Below are 10,819 nucleotides of genomic sequence, written 5' to 3'. Positions count from 1 at the left end.
GGAGTGGTTGCTCATGTTGTGGTGTTCGGGAAGAACCAGAGAGAAGCTGCCTTCAGGACGAGATGAGAACAGAAAGCGGCAGATATCCTGGTCCAAACCCAACTATGCCTCTGCCGCCATGACGTAACCACACCGCTTTCTTTTCCCTTCATCATCGGTAGCCGAGTGCAAAATCAAAAGGCATCTCCCTCTGTCTCTGAGGGAAAACGCAAAAGGTAAAGTACGTGGCATACCTGCGTCTGACTGGGCATCTGGGTTTCTTTATGTATATGTTCATTAGAAAGCATTCCGTAAGGACGCCTTCCATGGGCGTCCATTGGAGTGACTGTCTTCTGATACACTAATCTTATATAATGTACAGGGTCGTCGACATCTACGGTGAACACCTCATTAGTACTCAAGACCTCATGGAAGCGGATGTCTAATACATCACTCATAAAATTATTATTTTAAGCAGAAGCGCATTGTGGTGTCGTGTCTCCTTCGTCCTTGTCTGCTAGCGCCGAAGATGGTTTCTAATTCATTATACCAACAAGCCCAAAAAATGGCAATTTAGGGGTCCCGGCTGTATAGTATGCTGTCGTATGCCCTCGTACGCTGTCGTGGTTATCTCACGTCGCTTGCCGTCACGCAGGCAAAACCGCGTATTTCGTAGCCATGTATAGCATATCCAAGTACAGTAAATATAGGAAGGGGGCGGAAATCGAAGAGAGGTGAGGAGGAGTGATGTGTGGTTTAAGAGGAAGGAAATATTGAAGGGAAAGGGCAAAGTATAGCATAGCCATGTGCGGTGTCCCGCAGGCAAACCATGCCTAACGCAGCCCTGTATAGTATGGTATAGTAAGGATGCGAGCAGGGTAAGTGAGGATGAGTAGGAGAGAAAGGAGGATGGGAGATGGTAAAGCATACCATAGCCATGTATGGCGTCATGCAGGCAAAACCATGTGCAGCACAACCATGCATAGCATAGCCATGTATAATGAAGTATTGCAAGGGGGTTGGAAAGGGAAGTGAGGATGAGGAGGAGTGATGTGAGGGTGACGAGGGGGAATGAATGAAGGGAGAAGGTAAAGCATACCATAGCCATATATGGTGTCATGCAGGCAAAACCACGTATTGCCCAGCCATGTATAGTATGGTGTAGAAGGATTGCGGGAAAGAAATATTAGGGCGAGGAAGAGGAGGAGGATATAGCATAGCATAGCCGTGTATAGTACAGGATAGCAAGGGGTGGGAAAGGGAAGTGAAGGTGAGTAGAAGAAGTGTTAGGGTGAGTAGGATGGAACCGAGGAGGGAGATGGCGCCACTCCGTCACAAATGAAGGTTTCCTTTCCCGCCATGAACGCCGAGCAGACTGCACATTTGGAACGGCAGTGTGCGCTTGCCCGTGAACGTGAGCGTCGCTGAAGGGCAGTCGAACCATTGCTCCCCACTTCCTATAGCTTTCCCGTTGAGTGCAACTGCATGGATTTTTGTGCTCATCAACACCATAATCAGACGTCATATAACGGACATTTTCCTCAAGAAGTGCAATTAATTTCCAGTTTTATTGGTTAAAATGCTAACGAAGTGTTTACCTAAGGTGTATTCGAGACTGTGCACATGGCTGATCAGAAGCTATACAACACATTTAAGTGTTAAGTGTCCCACGTGCACACGTGCGTTGAGACGCTTGGCGCCTTTTCCAGTGTCGTCGAGTCGCCGTTTATTCGAATGTGTATGCAAATAAGTGGCTTAAAAACACCTCCTCAACGACAATTCTTTGCACATTGGCTACGACAAACGTCGATACATGATCTCTGCGGGATTTCTTATATTTTTAGATAAAACGTAATTGACAATTCGAATCACTAGCCCAATAAGCGACGTTCTCACAATGACCTTTTGCCATTCAATGTGATTTGCGATGGTACAGATAAGCGCTACACATCCCCGATGAACACGATTGCCGATCTCTCTTCCCGAATTCCCAATTCCTGCATTGTTTCATCTTTTTAGTCAGCGTTCATGGCACTGTTGTAGGGTTGGGTAGAAACAGTTCAGTTCCTCTTCATTAGCTTTAACGGCCAGCCCCGCTTGTACATTGCACGTCGACCTAACGGTCACACAATCTAGCTTCAGTAGATCGATGCACATTGGTTCTTCTGTCACCGTTAGTTGCGTGAATTCCCCAAAGAGACGGGATTAAGGGAATTTCGCGTTAATTCAAGCCCTGTATTGCAGCGGCAATATGTGTTCGCGTAGCATTAACCATCGGATGGAATTTTTACGCTCGGTACTCAGTAGCCGGATGCGTAAATTACTGCTGTGCAGTTGCTGTCAAAGAACGCGGGAAATTGGAATATCTAAAAAAAGTGCAATCTGTCAACAAAATCACTAATTCAGAAAACAGCTCCTTTCTACAACATAAAAGTTTACCCTCGTCTAACCATGTGCTTTGCTCTTGGCAATTTGTTTCTCTCTTCAATTTTAATTGCGATTGTGTAGACTAACCATTAATGAATAAATATTTAATAAAAGCCAATTTACGCTTGACATTCATCGTATACGATAGCATTGATACATAAATGCTAGTAAGAGTGAATGTGAAAGTCTGAAAAGAAATAGTGGTATACTGACGCCGGCCAAAAGCTTGTTTTTCTAGTAAAGAGTCTCTCGCTCTCTCAAAAGAAACGTGTCTACAAAGAATAAAATTCCCACGGTCCCCTATGCATTCGCCTAAGACGACTAGACAGCGAAGGCCTCCTTCCTCGTTTTTCTCTCAGATTGTGTTGCTCTCCCTTCTCCTCCGACCTTAAGTTTTCTGCACATCACGGGGCGTTTCACTGCCTCCGATATCGCCCATATTTGACCATGCGGCGATGTTATGTGATGACGTCACAAATGACGTCACCATGACGTAGTTTGGGATCACGTGACTTTTTGAAGCGTTCGTGTTGACGACGACGTGGCCGATAGTCACTTTTTGCGATTGATGGGGCATCTAAGGCTTTCGCCTTAATATATCCGCAGCTATTAGACAAACACTCTTTTACAGACATCTTACGCGGTTAATTTCCAATGTTTGCCTAGCCTTCTATTTCTGATCCGGAACAAAACATCGCTATAACAATGCAGGGATATATTATTGAAAGTAAGTGTGCATATTTTTGGAAGTGCGCTCTGGGTGGTGCCAAATGAAACTTCGTCGAAATTGAGTTGATCACTTCGAACATAGCCTTTTTTGGAAATTAAACCTCTTGAGTCAGGATTATGTATCACTGTCAGGGAAAGGATAGTGAGGGCAGGGATGTTAGGGAGATACGCATCCGGCTTGCTATATTCCGTGCGGGGACAGGGGGATTAGTGTATGAAACACAAGAAAGTATAGAAGCCCTATCACGCTTATCAGTTTTTTTTTCTTTCACAAATTTAATACACATTAGTTCACGGCCCTAGATTATGTCACGAATAGTGCGAGCACTCGATGGCACATTCCCCAAAATGCGTCTTCCCCAATTTGGCAATTTTGCACAAACAAAAGCTAGTAAATGCTAATCAATTTCATACAGTCGCCTTTCTTAGACATTCGGCAGATACACACGAGCATTCGGCAGACAAGCATTCGGAAATTGTAGCTCTCCGCTGTATACGCTGTGAACAAGGAGGCAATGAGACGTGCGGTGCACTGTGAAGGAGCCCGCCAGGCATGGTCTATTGCAGAGACTGCAGAGGCGTCGAAGGAGAAGGAGCCATCAGAAGGCCATTATTCATCCCGAGAGTCAGGCGCAGCACTGAAGGAACCTTGAGAAAGATAAAGAGAGAGAGAGAATGAAAGTTACTGGAGTGAGAAGGCTCGAGAGCACGTTTTGCGATATCACGGCTTCCAAGCCGCGCGATTATGAATGCCGAAGTAGCCGCCCTGTTGCACCTAGAAGCTTTTGCCGCCTTGTGGCCTCTCGCTATCGGTGCTCCAAGAAAAAGAAAGAAGTAGTAAGCCTCAACAAAACTCTTTCGTGCTCTTTATTGGCCTCGAGGCCCACCACTGCAAACGCCGGCGCCACCACCGGCGTGACGTGCTTGGCAGGATCACGTGGTCACAGCGGCCGCGTCGGCTGCTTGTGGAGCACTGCCGCGTGCTTTGAAAACGAGTTTCAAGTCCCACATGCGCTGCGGTCTGTTCAAATTCGGAAGTTTTCTCTCATTTTCTACTCAATTGAAACCATTGTAATAGAGTGGCTGCCTCCGAAGGCGACGAACATGGGGCTCTACCGCTCGGTGCCGCATTGCCGTGCTTACGGAATGGAGCGCAGTGTCAGCCTGCACCGGTAACCGCGGGACAAGAAACTGCCTGAAGCATGGGTTGTAAAGCTAAGAACCGGCAAGTAGCCATCGGCTACGAGTCTTGCGTGCAACAAGCACTTCCGCGACGAAGACTTTCGTTACTGCGTCGGGCTTGCGATGTTCGGTGACATAGCAGGCAGCGCGCACAGAGACGATGGCTCGCGCGCGCTTCCCGCCGGCAAATGATGCTTATCTGCCACATGATGGAAAAGGCGCTAGCTACATTTTACCACGTGTGATGCCATCTCAGAATCCTCCCGTGCGACCTCTTGATTGTCGGTCCCATGCTCAGCGTCCACAAAATCGGCTGCAGATGCGCAAGTCGTTGTTTAGATACGTTGAAATAAAAAACGCACAGGGTTCCTTATGTATTGGCTAAAGATGACTAGAAGGCGAAAGCCATCTTCTTCTTGTAAGTAGTTGTACTGGTTTTCCCGCGCCCCCCTCCAAAAGCGTTCTGCACGACCTCCGTGACCGATCACGGAGGCAATGCAAAGCTACAATGACGTGTGAATACGTCATCATGTGACGTCACGTTATGTGACGTCATAATGACGCTGCATATATTGGCGGTCTGTGATGTCATGATGACGTCACACGGTGACATCATCACGTGACAATTATTTTTTGCATCGCTCGTGTTGACGCCACCGACGCGGGACGCCGACGGGCAATCTTCCTATTTGATGAGGCATCTAGGGCTTTCGCCTTCATAAGCTACTTAAGCTTTGCATTGCTTCATAAGCTACGTAAGTTTTGCATTGCCTCTGTGATCGGCCCACCGATCACAGAGGCAATGCAAAGGGAACATGTCATGTGAAAACGTCATCGTGTGACATCACGTTATGTCACGTCATGGTGATGTCATAACGATGTTACAAATTTAGGAGATCTGTGACCTCATGATGACGTCATATGGTGACGTCATCACGTGACGATTGTTTTTTGCGTCACTCGTCTTGACGCCGCCGATGGTCAATCTTCCCGTTTGAAGAGGCATCTAAGGCTTTCGCCTTCATAAGCTATAGCGACGTTTGCTGGTGGACTAGCGAGAGTTATATTGGCAATAACGTTTTTTCAGTCGAGCTTGCGTTCCCCTGACGCAAGCACAATGTGCCAAAAAGCCCAAATTTATTTGTGCCACTCTCAAACTCATGTTGGGCTTCTCCGACCCCATGCATTTTCTTGGAGCCTCATTTATTTACATGGGAAAGATGCCACCCTGTTGGCGTTAGACACGACACTGTTGCCAAAATTGCTGGGGTACTTGCCAAATAATTGCTATCCTGTTTTGCGGCTGCTGTTTGCTGCAGTAACTTCTATTTTATTCACCGCTTTTTCAAGTTCATGTGGGTCCTAGTTCACAGCCGACGTTTGCAGAACAAGTCCGGCTTAAACGTTACTGTATTTTGTTTCTTTTCCTTGGCGTTGCATGCTACTACATGCTCGGTCTCGTAGACTGCTTCTCCTTCCACCAGCAATCTCGAAGTGGTGAAGCATTGGTCTATGAATTTGTTGATGATAGAGAGTGGCAAGTTCACTGGAATGCAAAAGGATCGATAATTAAGGAGCAATAAAAAAAGACGCCGCATTTGCTCACGTTTTGTGTGAGCACCAAACGAAACGAATGCACTGAATAAAGAAACAGAAGCAGCGGCATTTGCCTGCTGAGAAGACCGATCAATACGCAGTGCGAGACAACTTGTCAAATGACATTGAAACGTACACGAATTTAGACCGAAAAAAAAACACTGAATCGTCGGGACGGCACATCACGAAGTTGCCATGCGCCCCGAAGCCGTAGTTGTGATGGAATTGTTTTTGAACTGCTCTGATAGCGCCCGCGCAACAGTAGTTGCCTGTGTACTCACAAATTCTCATATTTTGCGGCCTAATGTTCACAGCGCAGTGCCAAAACGCGCTCCTAGCAAAAGCGAAACCATCAGTACGAACATACATGCAGACGCTCATACATGCAGACGCTCATACATGCAGAGGCACCGTCAGTCGTCGCGAACCCGTGCGATCGCTGGCTTGAGGTTTCTTTCTGTTATGCTCCGTTTGGTTATACAGGCAGTCTCTCTAACAAAATACTTCACATAGTTTGCACTCAGCGAGTGACTACCTTTCACGCAAGAAGCCGGTTTAGGGGTCTTCAAAGCGGTGACCGCGTGAAGCGGGTGCTCGGTTTTCTGCAGCGAGACAGCGACTGTAGACTATCTTGTGGTTTCAATTCGTCGAAGATGATTATTTTGACAGTAAAGGACACAGTTCCTTTCGAAAGTACTTAAACAAATGCCCTGGAGGGCTTCCGCGAGGTCTTTTTGTAGAGCGCCGACAGCAAAACCAATGGGGAGCGCGCCGGCGGTATCCTACCTAGCACGCAATCGAGGTGCGTCCGATAGAGGGCGACTCCGTAACTCCTCGCGGCCAATATTCGTGTACTGTAGCGGTCACTTCCTATAAACTTCCTACAATATGTGTTTTTTTTCTTTTTTTTCTCTTCTAACTCGCGCTTACGTAATTGCGCATTAGGCACTCCCATTCGCAGTGCGTCCCCCTCATGGAAGGAGGGCACCGTGCGTGCTATATGTTGAGAGCTAACAGCGGGGCAAAATCAAATGACAACGGCCCTCGTGAGAGCCGATAAGCTGCGGCCCTCTCCACGGGTGCTTTAACGTATACGGGAACGCGCAAGTCTTTAGATGCGAAGCATCTTATAGCGGAGTTCAAACCGGTGGTGTTGGTGGTGTGCGGCGTGACCACCCTTACTGCGCATTACACTCTCCACACACCTCCTCTCCACCTCTCCTCTCCCCTTTCCCCTCCCCACTCGCCCTCTCTTCTCCCCCTCTCCACACACCCTCTCTCCTCCCCCTCTCCACTTCCCCACTTCCGTTTCCCCTCTCCCGTACACCTCTCCCCTCCCCCTATCCAATCTTCCTCTGAAACGCAGGCTAGACATGCCGAAATTTCTCCTGGCAACGCCGCGATGAGCACCAGCGCATACGCGTCTCCTCCCCCTCTCTCTCCTCCCCTACACTGCCGCCCTCTCGCACGCCTGTCGACCACGTTCCCCGCTCGCCCTGTGAGAAGTAACGGCCAGGCTAGAGGGAAGACAAGACGCGCGTAGTGTTCCTCTTCGCGTTCCACGACGCGAGGTCGGTAGCATGCCCAACGAACGCCAACAGAACGCGATCGTGCAAGTGCTCCGGCTTCGCATCGCCTTACGGTCCCCTTTAGCTGGAAACCGTGTAATTTTTAGCCCGCTTCACCAGCACCATGTTGACTTGTCCAGCAGCTTTTCCATGGTGCCGTGCCTTCTCTGCACAATACAACCCCATTGAAGGGCACCTGGCATCACTCACAATCTTGTTTCAAAGCGGCGCTCGTCGCTTTCGGCGTAATTTGTCTGACCGGGTAGAGCCCGACGGAGCGTCGCAGTAATATGTAGAGTCGCCGCCGTGCGAACCGCAGCAACGGGTCCATGTTCATGCAAATGAGAGACATTGATGTACGTGTCTGTTCTGACGTAACAGAAGAGACCAATTAACATCGGTGGCAAGACGGGCGCTGGGCTCAGCTGATGTCCCTGCGTGTGCCTACCTTTTTATGTATTTGCTATCTAACGACATCTTTCCGCTCCTTCTTCCAGCCGATGTCAAAGGCCGGGTTCATCCGAAACTGCTTGAGCAGAGTGGATGCGCACACAGCTCGGAATCATCCCTCATAATTTCTACGTTATAACGGATAAAAAGGAGCAAAAGAAAATGATGCCTTAATTTGGGCGAATCGTTTCGGTGTGAGGCATTCGGCAAATCATTGTAGCACGACACAGTGACGCGTGTCTAGCTGATGGGACACTCGCATTCGTGGCGAAATCGGGCACTGACAGACGGTGTAAAAGTTCTCGCCTTACATTTTTAAGTTTCCTCTGTTAGGCGATGTGCGAAGACTTATGCTGACAGCCATCTATAGGGCGGAGGAACGGCTATCGCACGTGGCAGCGAAAGTTAGTCAATTCTGAAGCTAGGGAAATACCAAAGTTTACTTCAGTTGTGAGAAAGCAGCCAAGGAAACGCACCAACCTTCAAGCCCCCAAGAAAGCAATCATACAGTCTTGCTTCATTAAAGGGATTGTGCTCTTTATCATCCGTTTTAGCTCTAATGGGGATGTTTAAATGCGGTGCGCTGTTTTATTGCATTGCCACGAAGAAACTGTAGCGACCAACGCATCTTATCTACTCTAGAAGAACCTATTCGCGGGTGAGTTGGTGCCTAAGATTGCTAAACATCTTATTTCTGGCTCAATGCTTGAAAGACTAAGATATGACTGAGAGAGACACAGATGAGCGCCAAACTACCGACTGTTTATTGGCAGCAAAGGCCGCAAACAGAGAAAACTGCCGAGCATGCGCAGATTCGTGAAAGAGAATCGCTTCTTTCACGCAGATGCGTGAAAGTATTAGAAGCGTTTAACATTAGAGGGGGGGGGGGGGTCGGCTTAGATGCGAGTACATTGATTAAGCTTTTTTTTCTGGCCTTGCGAATTTCGGGGGTCGCCCTACAATCGAGGGCCGCCTAGATTCGTGTAAATATGGTGTAACCGTTTCCGTATATCTTTAGCTGTGTTCGTGGTGTTCGCTTCAAACTTTTTAGTCGTTATATCTCAATTTTATTTAGAAGCAGGTGACCAAGTGTCACCTCGATTGCTGTAGTCACCGCTGTGTTTCAACCTGCAGTTACAAAATATGGGATGTTGGGCGGGCTCAGTTTTCCCTCTGAACTTCTACACTTTTGCACGTTACCATGGTAACAATGACGTCTCAAGAAGCGAAGGGTATGTTCGCTTAGAATCCGGAGAAGTATGGCTCTAGCGCAAATCGCACATATCTGCGGCTGTTAAGCAATCCGGCAGCCTTGAAGAAATATGTTCGTCGCAATCGCGCATGGGAAGATTTGTCACCGTTGAGCCTCTTGAGAAGCGACCGCAATCCTCCTTGAGGCTTCCCGCACTAGGAACTTCGTGCCAGCGAATTTTACATGCAGATTGAACAGTTCTACGCCTACGGCTTTTCGCAACGGAAAGAAGCCATATGTTTACTCGTCGATATGCTCTCAATGCTCTCAATACAATGCTCTCAAGGAAGAGGACACATTCAGGATTTCGCCGGCCTGGCATTCAGGCCACGCTTGCTATTGCCATTGAATGACGTAAACGCCCGAAGTGACGCCTTTGATCAAAGTTACTCTCCCTACTTCGCCCCCACCCTGCCTTGAATTCCTGCTTTTCTTATATTCATGTTCGTTCTGTCAAGGCCACTGTACGTGACGAAATACCGCCGAAACCGTCTGGCTTCTCCGAAAACTCTGAACACCCACGCCTCTGTGTTGTAGACCGCGTGCTCTCGACAGTCCCTCACGATGCCCTCAGCTCGACAGTCCGTTACGTAGCTGTTCGCTGTTTTCCGGTCGCAAAAGCGCATGCCTTGCAAGCAGCCCCTGGTATTCTTGCTCGACATTATTTCGTTGTTCGTTTATTTGCGACTCGAAAATTCCTTAAGTCTGGAGTTATGTCCTATAGGAAGTCGCCTTGCATGTGCGGCGACGTCTTTTATGACCAGCTTCTTTCTTTGAAGCTTGGCTAGGAATGCGGTCGGGTGCGCGAAGACATCAAGGTAAGACGCGCCTTTTTTGCGTTGGCATATTGTTTCCTACACCCAGCGACAACTTTCTCTGGCAGCATAGCCGAGGCCACAGAGCTGAAGCAAACATTTTCTATGCGTCAGTGTTGTCTTGCAGAACAGAAATATCAGTGGAGAAGAAATCCGCGCGCGCCTTTAAAGGACACTAGAAAAAGTTTTGTATTTTTTTACGTTTTATTTCGTATAACTTGCATCAGAGGCTACTCCCGAAACCAACCATGAAGCCGCATTATGATCACTTTCGTGATCTATAGCGTATCTATAACAAAAATAAAGGCTGATTTTGAAATAAGTATGAGCCATTTAAAGACGTCAAAATTGTATTCACAGATACATAAGCTACGTGAAGAGGTTTATTGCTGCACACTAAACGCACATAGTTTGCCGACACAAAATCAACGCGAAGATGAGAATTACGAATTACTTTGCGAACGCTTTCTTGGCATACCGCCGTACAAACATTCCGTCATGAAACCAGAACACCAGACGATGGTCATGATGTCTGAAGCACCTAAATCTTAATTCACATGCTGAACAAAACAACCACCTTAATTTGTTCGAAGCCTCTTATTGCATACACTATGATAAATAAATCATACAGGTCAGTAAGAGGGGACGGAGAGGCGCAGGGCGCATTACCTCATCGACGTTTAAACTTATCGCAACCATATACCCTCTTTCTATCTCATTTGCTTTTTTTATCTTCTAGGAAACCTCAGAGTCGAAAAATAAACTTACCTGACGCTGTAATTTGGGGGGAAGAGCATTAAAACTGCCTTCAGATGCTTCGT

The sequence above is a fragment of the Rhipicephalus sanguineus genome, chromosome 5 (genome assembly GCF_013339695.2).
Source record: "Rhipicephalus sanguineus isolate Rsan-2018 chromosome 5, BIME_Rsan_1.4, whole genome shotgun sequence".
Classification (NCBI taxonomy): domain Eukaryota; kingdom Metazoa; phylum Arthropoda; class Arachnida; order Ixodida; family Ixodidae; genus Rhipicephalus; species Rhipicephalus sanguineus.
This window is presented reverse-complemented; position numbering follows the sequence as displayed.